Below are 18436 nucleotides of genomic sequence, written 5' to 3'. Positions count from 1 at the left end.
GTTTTACAAGGGTGGTGCAACAAAAAAAAACTAAAAAAAAACTGATGTATCTAACTACTGACCTATTAGCATCTCTGGTGTGTAGGTGAAGATTTCAGAGAAGTTGATAAGAACTCGCATACAGAAATGAATAGACAGACAAGATATACTCTGCAAGAAACAGCATGGGTTTACTAAAGGAGGGGCATGTTTAGCAATTTGGGTTCCAAAGGTTCCAAAAAGCTGTGGAAAGGGTGTAAAGAAGAGTTACAAATATTTTATAACAATGTTATGGCAGAGTTGGATAAAGGGAATGGATACACTATGATACTGTTGAATTTTGCTAAGGCATTTGATAGGGTACCACATGAAAGGCTGTTGCATAAATTGGAGAATATGGGTTTCGAATATAAACCTTGACTTGGATAAGTAAATGGCTGATGGACATGAATCAAAAGGTGGTATACAGTGGGTGTGAATATGAAAGACTTAAGGTGATGACTAGTGGTGTTCCCCAGGGATTAGTCCTCGAACCATTGTTGTTCGCTCCATACGTTAATGGTATTACGAAGGATCTGACAGGAGATGTTCAATTGTTTGCTGACAATGCAAAGATAATCAGAGCATTCAGGGATGCTGATCCAGCACTTACAGAATGATTTCAGACTGGAAATGTGGGTAAATGATAACGGCCATCAGTTCAGTGTTACTAAGCATAAAGTTATGCACTTTGGAGTGATGAGATTTCCAAAGGCATATTGCAGTATATTAGCAGGATTATGCTACAAGAAAGTGATGAGGCTAAGGATCTTGGCATAATAGTGGATAGGAATTTGAAGTTCAAAGGTCAGAGCAAAAATTTCAAATACAACTCAGAGGATAATTGCAATGTTGAAGTGAACATTGTAAGGAAAAGAAGGTAATTTTGCCTCTTTACACAGCCTTGATAAGACTGTTCCTGGACTGTTGTGCAGATTTCATCTTCTAGGTTCCAAGGAGATAAAGAAGCTGCAGAAAGGGTGCAAAGAAGAGTTACAAAGATTATATTGGGATTATGAAATTCAGATTATGAGGACAGATAGTGCTAATGAAAGTCTGTGGACCACAGACTTTCATTAGCAAGAGAAAGAGGGATGATGTGATAGAGGTCTATAAATTCTGAATAGGTATTATAGGATATAGTCTGATGAAAGTTTTGTTATATTGAAGGTGAGGAGAGAACACAGGAGCATCCATGGATGTAAAGTTTGTTTGGAGTTAACAAAGGGGTAAGAGAGCTAGATTTTTCTCTCACAGAGCAATGAGTGAGTAGAATAGTTTGCCTTTAGAGATAATGAGTGCATCTAGTGTGAATGAGTTTAAGTGAGGATATGATAGCTAGTCTGGGTGGTGTATATCCTCCCTCAATGAATCCTTGACTCCCTTGAGGTCTTAGATAATAATACTATTGATACACTAGTAGCAGATACATTCATCTGTTTCATGCATATTGTGTATTTGCCTTTGAAATTTATGTATAAACATTAAAATAACTGCATGAAAACAACTATTACTGTATATGTCAAACAACAATGAAACTGAAATGAAAAAGAATAATAACTTTTATTACTTAAAACTTTTATTATTTTTATCCTGCTAGGCTCTTCGAATTAAAATACAGCATGCTTGATAAAAGCAATGGAATTTGTATTTCCTTAAAGGCTATTCCTGAAATTTATGAAAAATACTTTCCTTCCCAGACCCCTAACACAGGTCTTGCATCAATTAACAAGGTCCATTAAACACTATTTTTGTGTGAGTACACACAAATGTAAAAGAAAGATATCTTGGGGCATACTGATTTGAAAGTTTCATTTATACCAAGACTCTTGTCACCAAACTTGAGTAGTTTAAAGTTTTTAAGAATAAAAGGTCTGCTTCTCCTATAATAACTATCTATACAGAGAATATATACTAAATGACATTAAAGTTCCATGAAACATTTAGATATACAACTAAATTAAACACACAAAAAATTTACATGTCAGTAAATTTTTTGTCATTCGTTTAAACAATTAAAAATAATATCAATAGGGAACTCTATTGATTTGTATTGCACAAATCAATAGGGTTCTTATTATAAAACATTTTTTATAATATTCTGAATTATTTTTGCATTTTAAGTAGAACTTCAACTTTTCTAGCTGCGCTCAGCAAGTAAATGTTATTAAGGAGGCATACTGAATTGAGCATTACTGGTATACACCTACACTTACACATGAGTATTATTTTATATTTTAAGGAGAGGAAATTAATTTCCCCATCCCCACCTCTTATTCACTGCTTTAGTTATTATAAATATGTTCAAGGCAGATACAGTATATACATATATTTAATTCTTAACCATTATCAAAAGAGATCACTAGAGACACTATTCAGCATATAAATCTTCTAATAATGTCCCATATTAGAAGTTTGTGATTGAAACACCAATCAGTTGTACATGTTATTTAATGAAGTAATGGATATTTCAGATAGGAAGCAAGCTAAATTTTGTGGGCAATTATTTTAAGGCACAATAATCAATAGATGCTGAAAGTTTTTTATCTTGGGTTTATTATGGCGTAAAAGATACCAAGAAATTATATACTTGGTTGTAATCCTTTATCCAAGGAAGCAAAACAATGTTTTGTGCATGAAATATATTCATGTCTGAGCTACCTTGTATACGGAGGCTGATGACTTCACATCACTTGCCTTAGCATGTATCCCATAATGCAAAACACCCCCCCCCCCTTTTTGTACATGTAAAATGCTATGCATAATGGGAAGGGCCACTACCCAGACTGGTTTCGATCTTTATTGAGATCTCATAGGAGGGAGCCAGACCCAGGAGAGATACCACACAAGGATGCACACTCTCCACTCTTATTCATCATCTGGATGAATTATATCCATTATACAAATTATGGAAACAACTACTGTGTTAAAGTATAACTTCAGTTTAATATAAACAAACTAATCACGCAAAGTTTCAACCTTCACCAAAAGGTCGAAACATCAATGTTATTTTGGTTTATATTAAACTGAAGTTTTACTTTAACATACGGTAGTTGTTTCCATAATTTGTATAATGAATGCTGATTGCCATGTAACCATGAAGGAAAGCGGCATTAAATCTAATATCAAGAAGATGTTAATTTTAGCTCTTTATGCAGATGATATAATACTCTTACATAAATGCAGTCTGCAGAAATCCTTACTAAACTGAATAACTACTGTAACAAATTTGGCATGAAAATGGACAACTTTGAAAACTATAAACATGGATATAATAAAATTAGTTTAATCCTTTATCCAAGTGTGAGCAAACAAAGTTTGCGCCTGAAGTATCTTCAGGACTAGGGTAAGGTGATACACACCAGGGCAACTCGTTGCAAAGGTGGAGAAAGCTACCAACACTCCTATCTCAGTATCTCCTATAATGCAAAACACATCTCCATGCGGATATGTCTAATGTTATGCATTAAGGGAAGGGCCACTACCCAGACTAGTTTCGACCTTTATTGAGGTCTCTTCAGTGGGAGCCAGGCCCTAGTGGAGATACCAGGCAGAAGCATTAGCAGATCATCTCTACCCATAGGAGTTGCCAAATGGTGTGCCACCCTTTTTTAATAAATTACTCTGGATTTAGAGAAAGATGTTGAAAGTTTATTTTTCACTTGGTTAGAGTATAATAAAATTAGTTTAATCCTTTATCCAAGTGTGAGCAAACAAAGTTTGCGCCTGAAGTATCTTCAGGACTAGGGTAAGGTGATACAACACCAGGGCAACTCGTTGCAAAGGTGGAGAAAGCTACCAACACTCCTATCTCAGTATCTCCTATAATGCAAAACACATCTCCATGCGGATATGTCTAATGTTATGCATTAAGGGAAGGGCCACTACCCAGACTAGTTTCGACCTTTATTGAGGTCTCTTCAGTGGGAAAGGTCGAAACTAGTCTGGGTAGTGGCCCTTCCCTTAATGCATAACATTAGACATATCCGCATGGAGATGTGTTTTGCATTATAGGAGATACTGAGATAGGAGTGTTGGTAGCTTTCTCCACCTTTGCAACGAGTTGCCCTGGTGTTGTATCACCTTACCCTAGTCCTGAAGATACTTCAGGCGCAAACTTTGTTTGCTCACACTTGGATAAAGGATTAAACTAATTTTATTATACTCTAACCAAGTGAAAAATAAACTTTAAACATGGATAATATTAACTGCTTCCTGAATGAAGAACCTACAGAAGTATAAAAATATTTCTAGTTTTTAAGCAATTTTTAGTAAAGATGGCAAATTAAATATGGAAAGGCAAAGTTAGTATGGTAGGGAGGCAGATGAAAAATTTATATGGAATAATGGAGAAATTAGAACTAAACTACCTGTATACAAGAAAGTGTTAAATCAATTTTAACTTATGAATCTGCAAACTGGGTTATAAATAAAAACAGTGGATTAAAGACCACAGATATGAGTTCTAAGAAAAATCAAGGGTGTGCAATGATGGCTTCAATGACAGAATCATATCAAAAATGATGTTAGAAAGGAATCTGATACTGTTCACATTCAGAACAATGTTGATCAGAGTTAATCTAAAGTGGTATTTAATTTGAAATGTAATGGGAGAGGAAAAGTTATCAAAACAAGATCTTATGAGGAAGACCCTGTTTTCATGAAGAAAAAAGATCAAGATCTAGGTGCATTGATGCAGTTAGAAATGCTTTAGAAAACAGATATATAAGATCTAACAATATGGGAGTCCTAACAAACACAGACTAATTTGGAAAGAGGCTGTTGATACAAAGCTAGTAATGGTGTAAAACTGACATATGAGAAACTTGTAGCAAATCTGAATTTTCCATAACAGATTCAGATCTTGTCATTTTTCAGTGGAGCAAGGATAATCTTGTGAACCTCATTCCTACCAAAAGGTAGCCCTATCTTATTTCTTGCATGAAAGATCTCATTCTTGGGCTGACTTATATCTCTAACCTTTGCTGGAACAAACACATCACATATAGTCTCTTCAGCCTCCAAAAAATTAGCTGTTTCTCGCTCAACATTACAAATTACAAAGCTTCCAACTACTCACACATTTGGGTAATGCACCAAAATCCTTCATAAAGTGCTTGATGTTGTCCAGCAGTGGGCAGTCTGATTAACTGGCATTCTCTCTTATAGATTCAATCGAATCAAGTCAGAATGATTGGCCAAATGGATAGCATACCTATTCTTCAACTAACAGGTTTGGATACCAACATGGGCATGGATGTCTTTAGTTTGTAGATAGATATATTTCACTGCTGAGTGTTAGACCAATACACTGCATTCTAGAGTAGAGGTTTCAGATTATCTAGCCCTTAGTCTATTCACCCATGTTACTGATACTTTTTGGTATAAGTGTGAATAACCATTAACGGTCCAGCTTCAAACATATATCAAACCAACTTTTCTTCATCTTTCATTCCATCTGCCTATATTCTTTAGAGCTATGTCCCATTCAAATACTACAACCTCCATCTGTTCAACAAATATATCAATCAACAGATTCCCACGTTTCACTTAACTTCTTGCTCCTTCATAGCACTGATGTGATATAGCTTTTGCAAACTTAAATGCATGTGGTTATTAAAAAAATAAAAATAAAATATTACTTAATAGCATTTTATGATTACAAGATGCTTGGGATTAATTAAATTTAATGACATGGATAAATAAAATATTAACAACAAAGGTTAACATTTTAAGCTGCAGAAGCATTTAAACTGTAATTCAAATAATGACAATTCATGCTTAATAAAAATTAATAATAATAAAATAAATAATATATTTTTTTTTATAAAAGGGCCACTGACTGATCAAACCACTATTAATAGACTGAAGCAATGAATATGCATTAATTACGTTTTCCTCTACTTTCCTAAAGGCTGCAAGAAAAAAAAACTCTCGAGTTATCTTGTAAGTTCTCTTTCTGATTTCAATTCCAAGTCAGGAATTTAGCAAGCAGCAGCTATGTCTTATAAATACTAATTTCAACAATTACTAAACCAGCCTGGGCTGGAAAAATTTTCTGATCAGGTGAGAAAATGGGTCTGCAATTTTATAACAAAAGAAAATGAACTTGGTTTTAGTTTAATAAACAAGTATTGGAAGTCACACCCCGCCAGCCTAGTTGGCCGAGTGGTTAGCGTATCCACCCTCCAGCTGAAAAGCTGCAGGTTCGAATCCTACCGTGGGCATGGATTTTTGTGATTGTCTGTGAAGCTACTAGTAGTGGTGGTGTGGTGGACAGCAGATGGCATTGGTGTAGTTGGTGGACTGAGTGGTGAAGGCAGAGAGTTGTAGAATAAGTGCCCTCACTTGATGAGTCTTTGGACTCCTTGGAGATGTCATGTAATAATGATGAGAAAAAGATAACCAAGGAACTTCAGTTTCTAATTTTGCCGTATGGTGTGTATGGTTGGCTGAGTGATTCGTGTATCTGCTCTCCATCCAGAAGGCTGTGGGTTCGAATCCTGCCATGGGCATGGATGCTTGTGATTGTCTGTGAAAATACTAGCAGTCGTGGTGGTCAGTAGATGGCATTGGTGCAAATGATGAGGTTTGCTGTAGTTGGATTGAGTGGTGGAGATGGAGAGCTGTAGAATAGGTGCCCTCCCTCAATGAGTGTTTGTACTCCCTGGAGATGTCACTTAATAATAATAATAATAATAATAATAATAATTTCATTAATTTATGATTTGGATTTAGGGAAAAAAAAGATTAGTAACAGCTGTTTGTTTGTTCATGATGTATATAATTTTTCATGTTAATTTTTCTAGTGGATAGGAGGAAGAGGAAGTGATACGATAGAGACATACAAGTTGGTAAGGGGTTGTTATAGGATTAACATTGAAGAGGTTTTTCATAAAATGGGGGATAACAAGAGGTCATCCCCAGAAGCTATATAAGGTGAGTGTGAGCAAGGGAATGAGAGTCAGGTTTTTGAAAGGAGAGTTGTGAATGATTGGATAGTGTAGTGTCTGCAGAGAATTTGAATGTATTTAAGGAGCAGTATGATAATTTGTATGTATGACAAAGGAACCTCCTGCAATGAGTCTTTGACTCCATGGGAATCTTAGGATAATAATTTTTAACTAAGAATGTCACGACCAAGTAACCATCATGATGGATAGAACTACATATACAGGCATATATATACATATATAAATGAATCTTTTCACCTTGCTTCTAGGCTCACATGGAATTACACTGCTGTTAAGTTGGTTGGTTGTAATTATCAAAAACAAACTGTTTATTTATATCTAGACAACCAAAAATAGCAGGTAACAGTTTCATGACAGAAAAAGTTTAATAAAAGCAATATAGAGGTGTGATGACTAATAAAGTGCACAAAACATGCTTTCCTGGTGAAACAATGAAGCAAATAACTGATGTGCTGCAGAAAAGGAAAGACCAAGCATTGGAATTAGTTGTAGCCCTGGGCACAAATGACTTAGTTGGGGAAAAAGAAAGTTGGTAGAGGAAGTTGTTATGTTATGGCAGGTAAAGAAGATTAGTGTTGTTGGAAAAGTCGTAGGCGTGTTGCCCAGATATGATAACAGCGAATTGAGAAGGAGAGCAGAGATAATGATTAGCAAGATGGATCTGTAGAATGAATTTGAAGGAAAGTTGGAATAATTTAAAGTTGATGGATTGCATTTGAATGGGTTTAGTGTTGGGCATTTAGAAAGGCTACTGTTTTCTGAGAAGGCACAGAGTCAAGAAGTTAATGTAGTAAATGATTAGAGTCTACTTGTGAAGCAGGGATGGATATGAGGATGAAGAAGTGGCTGCAGCAGCACAAGGTGATGGAATGCATAAAGGTGAGGATGAGACAGGTAGGAATAGAAAACAGTCAGGATCAGGGAAACAGGAGTGGTCAGACAGAAGAGAAAGTACTATAGCAGCAAGAATAGAGAATGCTGGTGCTGGTAGAATGGCCTCAAAGACACAGGGATTGTTATGCTTATACTCAAATGTAAGGAATATTCAAAACAAGAGAGCTGAGTTTGTTGCATTGATTGAGTCAATATGTCCAAAGATAATTGAAATAAGTGAAACTTGGTTGCCTGAGGAAGATGTGATGTTGGGAATAGAAATAGAAGGATACATATAATTTTCTGGAAGGAAAGAAATGTTAAAAGAGGGGGGTTGCTGTAATGACCGCAGAGGAACTGTGTCCACAAAGTGTGAGAGTGGATAGTGCATGAATTGATTTTGAATCTGTGTGGTGTGAATAAAAAAACAGGCTAGTGTATCTGAGAGGATGCTGTTATAAGCCGGGGAATGCAGAGAATACTGAATGTGAAATGTTTAGGCAAATTAGTTGGATATGTAAAAAGATGATGATCCTGATGGGAGACTTTAATTACTGGAATATAGAATGGAAGGAGAAGATAGTGTATGGGAACAAGGAGAGTGAGTTTGTTGAATTTCTGAGAGATAAATATCTTAGCAGCATGTGACTGAAGCAACTAGAGGCTTTAATGTTTTGTATTTGTTGATAACTTCACAAGATGCAGTTGTGAATGAGGTGTTGACACTGTTGCCAGTTGGTGAGAGTGATCATGAGGTACTTGTTTAGGAAGTGATGAAATAAGAAAAGGTTACTGTCAAATAGATATATATAGAAGTATAAAGCAGGTGATTATAAGAAGCTCTGTAGTCAGCTTCAGTATGTTGGATAGAAAAGATGTTGACAATGCATGGAAACTCACAAGACAGTATCTGACAAAAGTAACGCATAACTGTATACCAAGGGTTAAGTGTGTAAATAGAATAGAAGTGAAATCAAGAAAGCTGTGTTAGAAAAGAAAATGCTATGGAGGAGGAGGTACAAGACAGTTGGTGATGGTGGTGGTCAGATCCATGAAGAGTATAAAGTGCAGACTAGAAAGATGACAAGCATAGTAAAGAAAGAAAAGGTGCAGTACAATGTTAACTCAAGAGAATTTTTCTGCTATATGGCAAGCAAGAGAAAGAATAATTATAGCAGACTGAATCTGGTGGATAGTCATGTCAGAAAGAGTTGCAAAGGATATAGTGAAATTATTGAATGAACACATTATCAGTGTATATCATACTGGTGTAAATGATGCAGTGCAATATATAGAAAGGAGGCAAGTATTAGGAGAATTGGAAGTAAAAGAATCATAGATATACATCTGATCTACTGACAACTAGGTCAAAAAACATTTGCTTATGCTGATGATATAGCCCTCGCCACCCAACCACAAGAGCATCGAAATAACTGAAGATGTTTTCACAAATAATCTTAGAACCAGTGGGGAATACTTTCATAAACAGAGACTAACACCACACCACAATAAGACTGAGGTTAGCTCTTTTCACCTATACACCAAATTGGCAAATAGGAAATTTCAGATCAGCTTTAACAAAGGAATGCTGAAGCACCAATATTTCCCTAAATATCTGGGTGTTACCTTGGATAGAACACTATCTTTCAAAAGACATCTGGAGAATCTCTCTTTAAAGATCAGAACCCGTAATAACATCATACAAAAACTGTGGAGTTCTGCATGGGGTTCTTCTGAACTTACACTGTGATACTCCACATTGGCCTTAGTCTACTCTTCAGCAGAATATTGTTCACCAGTATGGTTGTTTGGCCATACTGATGAACAATACAGTTCACTATGCCCTTGACCTGGTTATTTAATGAAAGTCTTACAGTGGGTAGGGTTCCTAAGGAGTCAAAAGAAGGCAAAATAGTACCACTCCACAAGTATGGTTCTAGAACAGAAGTTTCCAATTATAGACCCTTCTGTATAACTGCGGTTGTGGTCAAGGTGTTGGCAAGATTGGTTAGGAACAGAATACAGGATTGGGTTGATGGACATAGCGTTCTTTATGATGGTAAACATCGATCTGTAAAGGGTAGGTCCTGTTTTAGCAATTTACTTGCATTTTATGATGTGGTAATGGTGTCACAGAAACAATTTGAAAAATATTTTCAAACTGTTTCTGTGAAATCTCTTTTGGCTGACTATCAGTGGTTAATTTTCTTCATATTCTTTGGGATCTTCCCACTGTGCATCTAAATTTAGCAGGTCAGAATCACTCAATTCTTCAGAATGAGATTTAATTAACTCTTGGACGTTATCATTGAAGGGGAGAAAGAAATTAATGACGTACAAATTGGTCGCCAACATGCGAAATCACATGCTTTATAGATAAAATTACCCAACTGTTATACAAGCAAAATAGTTACCACTATAAAAACTACAATGATCATTAAAGAGAAGTTAATTTTCCGACATGTAATACTAAACAACTCATCCCAGAAGAGAAGACAGATTGATTACCCTATTATCAGAATGGATTCTCCTTCTGTTGACATGTGCAGAAGTGTCGAAGGGTCTCGAATCTATGGGCATACTATAGCAGACGACATAAATTTTGGCAGTAAAAATTTGGAACATAGTATACATAGTGTACATGGAAGTAGTGTAGTATGCCATTAAAAATAACTTTGTAAAATATTTTAAATTGGTAACTAAATTATTTCATTCTGGTGAGTGATTTTTTAAAATAGTTAGCCATAAAAATGTATAGATAGAAAATTTTTAAAATCTGTAACATTTATTTTTAAGATGTATATAGGCGCACTAATCGAATTTGGGTATCAAAAAAAAAATAACACACTAATCGAAAATGCACTAATTGGGGGCGCATTAATCGAAAGATTACTGTACAGTGATATTCTGGACTTTGCAAAAGTATTTGATAGATTACCGCATGATAAGTTGGCATACAAGCTGCAGAGGATGGGAATAGAAAGTATATTGTTAGATGGATCAGAGATTGGCTCTCTGAATGATACCAGCAGATTGTGTATGAGAAAGCAGTGTCTCAAAAAAAAAAAGAGGGTAACCAGTGACGTGTCCCCGGGTTCTGTTCTAGGGCCCTGCTGTTTAATTTGTTTGTAGATATGTGAACTGACTGGGAATCTTCAGTTGTTTGTTGGTGATGCAAAGTTAGGAAGAATTATTAGCAGCACTGCTGATGTTAATTCTCTTCAGGAAGATTTGAATAGACTTTTGACTTGGACAAAGGAGTGGAGTTGTAGTTTTAATATCAATAAGTGCAAGGTGTTGCATTTTAGAGTGCAGAAATATAAGGCTGTATACTATCGCGACGGTGCTGTACTGCAGGATGTGGATGAGATTAGAGATTTGGGGCGACTGAAGTTTAGAGGGCATATTGCATATAAAACACTGGTTAGACCACACTTGGACTATTGTGCTCAAATCTGGCCACCTGGTTTTCAGTATGATGTGGAGACATTGGAGAGAGTCCAAAGGTGAGTGACTAAGATAATATCAGTACTTTGGACTGCTGGCTATGGAGAGAGAGGTTGATAAGAATGTGAATTGCAGAGTTTGGTGGATAGGAGGAAAAGAGGTGATATGATAGAGACATTTAAGTTAGTGAGAGGATTTTATTGGATTAATCCAGATAAGATTATAAAAACAGTAGAAGGCAAGAGGAGAAAAACCTGGAAGTTATGTAACAATGTGGTGACGAGGGGTGTGAGGTGTAGATTTTTTACATGGAGAATTGTCAGTGAATGGAATGCACTACCAGAATGTGTTGTTAATGCAAGGAGTAAGGATTTTAAGATTTGGTATGATAAATATGTTGTCGGTTGAATGGACCTCCCACGATGAGTCTGCCGATTTCATGGATGGTGCAATAATAATAAACATGATCTCAGAACAAAAGAACTACATGAATACAAAACTCAAAAAGAAAAAGAAAAAAAATAGATTAAGATTTCTTTAATATGGAATCTTAACTGTCTCATAGCACAACAGCGTTGCACAGCAGACTTTGTACATAACAGTTTAAACTGAAAACCTTCCCCGAGGTCACTAGGAACATAAAATTATGTAACATATTAAAGCAGCAGCATTAAGATCTGATGTTATTAATTTTTATTTAAAAATTAATTTAAAATTCATTTATTTTAAAATTTTAAATAAAAAAAATTATTTTAAATTAAAACAATTACATTTATTTTTAATTAATTTTTAATCAAATCATGAAGTTCTCTTTTGAGGGATTGCAGCATTAATGTGTATCCTGAAGGATACACATTAATGTACCCAAGATTATTGTACCCAAGAATAGTGAGGTTTGTACATAAAACTGTAGAAATAATTCATTATTCTATCAAATTAGACTATTACTGGTTCACTAATAATCTAATTCTATATGTTCATTTTGTAGTTACTGTACTGAACAGGACTATAATTAAACAATTTAATTATTATTCTCTTGTAGTCTGCAGAAAGTGAAATAATGGACAATTGTATTTCCCAGAATCTTAAGTGAAAGTATCCCAGAATGTGAAGGATTAGATACAGTGGTCTTGACTGATGGGCTACAGACTTTATAAAATAACAGAAATACAGTAATCTCTCAATTGTCATGATGAATAGTCAGTTTGCTGGTTAGATAACTGAAGAATCGTTTAACTGAAGGTATGGTTACATGTTACTATACCAGAAGTCAGTTATCACACTAAACAATTCAAGGGCATCACAGTTAATCGAAGATAAGATCATAGAGAGATCATTGTAAAAATAAATGCTGTGAAAGTATAAGTCTTAAAAATTATTATTTTCCGAAACTTAAGCCACATTTATTCAGCTTACGTGAGTACTTCAAAGTAATCTGATTCTTGGAGAAGTCCCTCTGATTTTAATTTTCTCCTATAAGGCAGTGATGTTTGTTTTTTTTCCCCACTGTACCTTCTCATGGGTGGTCTGTTAGGTATCATTTTTGTACTCTTTGGCTGTTCTTCCTGGCCTTCAAAATCCTTAATAATGTTGAGTTTTGTTTCCAAAGTCAATGTTTTTCTTTTCTTGCTAGCTGTAGAAGAATCGGACTTGCTTCTTTTGGATGACATTATTATTTTTTATGTGATAAAATTTTTATCAAGAACATAACATTAAACAATTGCAGGGTTTGTGGACTATAAAAATCATGTATGAATGATTTTGTGCGAAACACGTCAGTGCTTGTTCACAGCATGTGCGCCACTGGCCTCACCACTAGCCGGAAAGATACGACTAGTGGTGAGACATGAAGTGGGATGGGAATACGTACATATAAGAAATTGCGTAACTCCAGATTCGCATAAGTCAGGGTATGACTGTATATATGATAATAATAAAAATAATGTTAGATGAGATTTTTTTTTTATTGAGGTTCAAAGTAAAAAGATATATTAGTAAAAAAAAAGGAAGCTTTGGCAGAATCTTTTTTAGTATAAAATCCAGCTTTTGAAGTGGAAAAAAAAATTATATATATATAATTTTTTATATATAAAGAGGAACAAAGCTGGATTCAGGCCAAACAGAGGCTGTCACAATCAGATTTTCACTTTATGACAAGAGCTGAGAAATCATAGGAATATAACAAGGATCTGTATTTAGTTTTGTAGACCTGGAAAAGTTTTTCAAAATATTCCAATTATATGGATAAATGGAACATTAGACAGAGCAATATGTATTTTTTTTTTGTAAGTCAGCAGTTAGAATTGAAGGAAACACAGGAAGATGGTTTGATGTAAAATTGATATAACAAGGATACACATTACCTCCATTCTTATTCATCATCCATACAGATTCACATTATGAAAGAAAGCAGAATTAAACTTGAATTGGAGATACCAAACTTAGCTCTTTGTTTTATGTAGATTATGATATATCCCAGCACATCTGGTGCAAGTCTCCAGGATTATTTAAATTGAATAATAGCTGTGACAAATTAGACATGAAAATCATCGATAAAAAGACAAAACTAAGACAATAACAGAACACTGAAAATTCAACTATATTCTCAAGTAAAATATTCCAGCTATTTAGGCATAGTTTTTAATGAAGATGGACAATTAAATTTGGAAACAGCAACAGAATAAGCAATGCTGGTATGGCAGGAAGTTAACTGAATAAATGTATATGAAATAAGAATGAAATCAGTCAAAATACTAAGCTAGCAGTATACAAGACAGTGTTGAAACCAGTTTTAAGTTATGGACCTGAGAGTTGTGGTAGAAATAATGCACTTGATCAGAGATTAAAGACTATAGATATGAGAATGAGAAAAATCAGAGCCCTAAAAAGATGGCATCAATGGTAGAATTATATTAAAAATGAAGACATTAAGGAACAAACTTGATATTGTTTGCATTCCAGAATGGGGTGAGCAGGGCTAATCTAAGGTTGTATGGTCTTAAACTTAATTGGAAGGAGAAAGGTTACAAAAACAGGTGTTTGATGCCATGACAGGAAACACACCCAGAGTGAACCACCAAGGTCTAGGTGGATCAATTCAGTCAGAAGTGTCTTAGAAGAATGAAATATTAGAGATGACAATACTGGAGTGTTGACAAGTAAAAGACTAATTTGAATGAAAAATTTTTGTAGAAGATTAATAATAATGTAAACTTAATCATGTAGCAGTGTCACAGTAGCTTGAACAGCCCTTGAGGGTACATATCAGGAAATTGATGATGATGTCTCTGACAGAGATGAAATATGGGATCTATTAAACTTGTGTTTAATGATTTCTATGTGCTGTATTCATTCCATTAAATCAATTAATTAGCATAAACCAGCACAATAAGAAAAAACATATAGTAGACTAATATTATAATTATGGTTCTCCAATCTCCACTAACCTATCATATAGAAATGCTTCCAGGTGATAAGTTATCTATTTTGCAGGACTACTTGATCTGGCCTCTAAGATATACAGTCCCCATTTCACTTTTTGTTGGAGTGCACATATCTGCCCACGTTCTGTGCTCTGATGATGATGCAAATGCATTATAAATTTAAATTATTTATAACACATTTGTTTTCAATTCAATTCAAATCAAGAGTCAATTCACTAAACACAAAATAAATGTTAATTAACATATAACTTGACCACAAAGTCCCATAGATCCATCAACATCAACAGATTTTATGTTGATATTTTAACTATTGGTTGTAGAGAAATAAACTCAATTAGAAAAAGTAATATTACCTTCTTTGAGGCAATAAATAATACTTGTCTTTTAATGTTCACACCAGGAAACATCACAAGCTGTATTAATACAACATAGGCATGAGAGACAGCCCAGTGTGACTGTATTAAATGTAAGTATAAATATCAGTATGAAACTGTTAGATTTTTTTTTTAGTATTTGTTATTTTGCAAAACAGTTACAGAGATTCTTGAATCTACTCCATAAAGACTCACAGAAGGAAATTGTAAATGACTGAACATATATTAAATCTGTTCAGAAAAAATAAACCAAAACATAAAACCTTACACAAAATAATAAGGATAGAATGTAGAAAGACCAAAGAAACCTAGTTTAATGATAAATAAATACAAGGAAATAGAAAAAGAAATAAAACAACAAACTCAAGAGGCAGTCTAAAATCATAAAAGAATGACAAAAACATAGAAATTAATAATTCATGGAACTTTTCCATCATGAGTAATGATGGGAAGATATCATTTTGAAATCGAAGAAGCAAGAATAAGTAGACAGAACAGATTTCAGATATTTTCTGAGATCTGTTCTATCTCAGCAGGCCCTATAATATTAAAAGTAGTACTAAGAATTATACAACAAATTAAGATAGGAAAGGCACCAAGTCAAGATTATATATAAACTGCACCTTATAAGAAATTATATTCTTGTATATCATTTATCCAAATATGAGCAAACAAAAGTATGCATGAAGTATCTTCACAACTAGGCTGTGAAGCAACTTGTACGTAGAAGCAACTGACTTTTGCTCATGTTTAGGATAAAAATAAGAATACAAATTCTTGCCAAGTATAACTGACTTGAAAAAACTTGATAAAATCTATTTACAAAAGATGGAAATGCAAAAGTGAAAGAGTGAGAGAGAGAGATAAAGCACAGAAATTGCAAAAATCAGCCTTTAACAGGATAAAAAAAAACATACCAGCATCAAGAAAAATATGACTAACAATGATTAAATACTCTATATGAGCTACTTTTCTCTTTGGAGTAGAAAGATGGACAGTGAACAAGAGGATATTAGAAGGATCAATGCTTTTGAGAAGTAAACATATTGAAGAACATTAAATAGGTAAGACTTAATAAAGTTTAGAAATGATTTTACAAAATTACAAAAACAATGAAGATAAAGAACGAAAGGAAAAATAGTATTATGAGATATGAAAGTCTTTAAAAAAAATTTACTAGAGGCAAGAATGGGGGGGGAAGACAGTGACAAATAAGATTCAAAAACAAAGGATTGGCTGTGATGAAACTATGTAGATTCAAAAGAACAGCCCAAGACAGGACTGTATGGAAATCCATGATAGCTTTCCAGATGAAGTTAACACTTGACAGGCAGATTGTTTACCATTAACATCGCAAAAAACACAGTATTATTCAGAAAGAATAAGCATTCCTAATTTGAAGAAAACAAAGAAGCTAAATGCAACAGAATCGTTTTTATTAATTTAAATTTAAAATGTTAAAAAATTTGTCTTTAAATGCTGTTATGCCTAGAATGACAAACTGACTCTAAATTTATTTCTTAAGAATATGCAAAGTGTATGCATGTACTGAATTAATTTCTATGGTAATTTTGTAAGACAGTTACTCCCCTGCCACACATAGACTACTTAAAATGAATCTTTATCAAGACTATATTACACTTGGCTTGAAATCCTTCTGTACCATCAATAACATTTCTTTTATCAACTTTGATCAAATGATTACAAGTACATTAACTAAGGTACAATACAACCAGATATTAAACATCAAAGCTAAACCACATTTATTTGAGACTAATATTATTTCTGTGATTCACTGATGATGTCATATTTAATCTCAACTATTACCTACAAAAACCTAGTGAGTTCAGTTTTCTTAAATTATGGGTATTATTCAGAATACATTAATACAGCAAATGTAAAAGTTGTTTAAAAATTATACAGTTAATGGCCACTATATAGCAAACCTGTAGGGACCACAGGAATAGTTTTACACATAGTTTGCTATAGTGAATTTCTTTTAGCATAACATTGTACCTATAGAGCATTGATCAGGACTTTTCAGCAGTTTGTTATAACAGGATTTGATGTAGTAAGAGTCAACTGTGGTTAATACACATCAGAATACCAAAGGAACATGACATTTACACATATTAGCAACTGGCTGTGTATTAAATCTGGAATAGATCTTTCTAAATCTTCTAGATGTCATGTATATTCATATGTCCTTCTTGTATAAATCAAAATAGGACTTGACCAACCACATCAGTTTTATCTAAGAACCTATTTTAATGATCATCTACACTTTTATTTTTTTTAATGTGATTCCCACCCACAAAAGACTATAAACCTTTAGTACATTAGAAGGGTAAGCATTTTTTTCTCTATATATGTATACACTGCATTTTTATTTAGTTTTTAACGTAATATGGAAACCCAGCTCTAGATATCTAACAAAGCTTTTTCAAGCCCACTTCAGTTCTCCAATTTGTAGAATGGTGGTCTCACACTGGGGGCAATGAAATTCATCTCATCACCCAGTCTGCTCGCCTGTTTCACGTTATTCATGTTCTCTTTCCAATTTCAAAGGAAAGATCTCTCTCTCTCTTCCATTGTAAGATGCTGCAATAATACCAAACAATGGACTGTGGGTAATCTAAGGATTCCTTCCCTCCCCCTAAAAAGAATAATAACTAGGTTTCCATACACTGCTGTTGCAATTTCCAAAAATTGGAAAAGTCATTAAGTCATTTGGAATGTAGAAGAATGGGAATGAAATCGTGCCATCAGATGAGACCAACTCATAAAAGGAGCTGAATGCATATTTTTTTATATGATAAACATATATGAAAAATGTATTTTGCACAAATATACAAAAAATTAAATAATTATATTTAGTTCCCTGATTCACAGGTTTAAATTAAATATTATATTTGTTATATAACTATGTATCACTGAAATATGTTGAATTATAATAAGTGAAAAGTTATACAATTAAACTAGAAAGAAGTTGCATGATAAAATAGCTTTAAACTGGTTCAATAAATATACTTTATGTTGTTTTAAATTACTCCAAAATAAATCTATTATATGAACATTGAGAGATAAACTGGATTTCTCTCTCTCTATGCCATGCAAAATGACACATAGCAATGATGTTCCATTTTGCAACCTTTTGCATGTATGAATATTATACACCTACCTACAAATGATATTTCATAGCTGCTTAGAATTTTCTGAACATGATAAACTAAAATTATGTTTACTTACAGTAGCTTAGTTATAGTGTTTTATGATTTAAGTGTTAAACATAAAGGTGTTAAAAACA

The sequence above is a fragment of the Typopeltis vanoorti genome, chromosome 8 (assembly GCF_054136105.1).
Source record: "Typopeltis vanoorti isolate ZY-2024b chromosome 8, IOZ_Tvanoo_1.0, whole genome shotgun sequence".
Lineage (NCBI taxonomy): Eukaryota > Metazoa > Arthropoda > Arachnida > Uropygi > Thelyphonidae > Typopeltis > Typopeltis vanoorti.
This window is presented reverse-complemented; position numbering follows the sequence as displayed.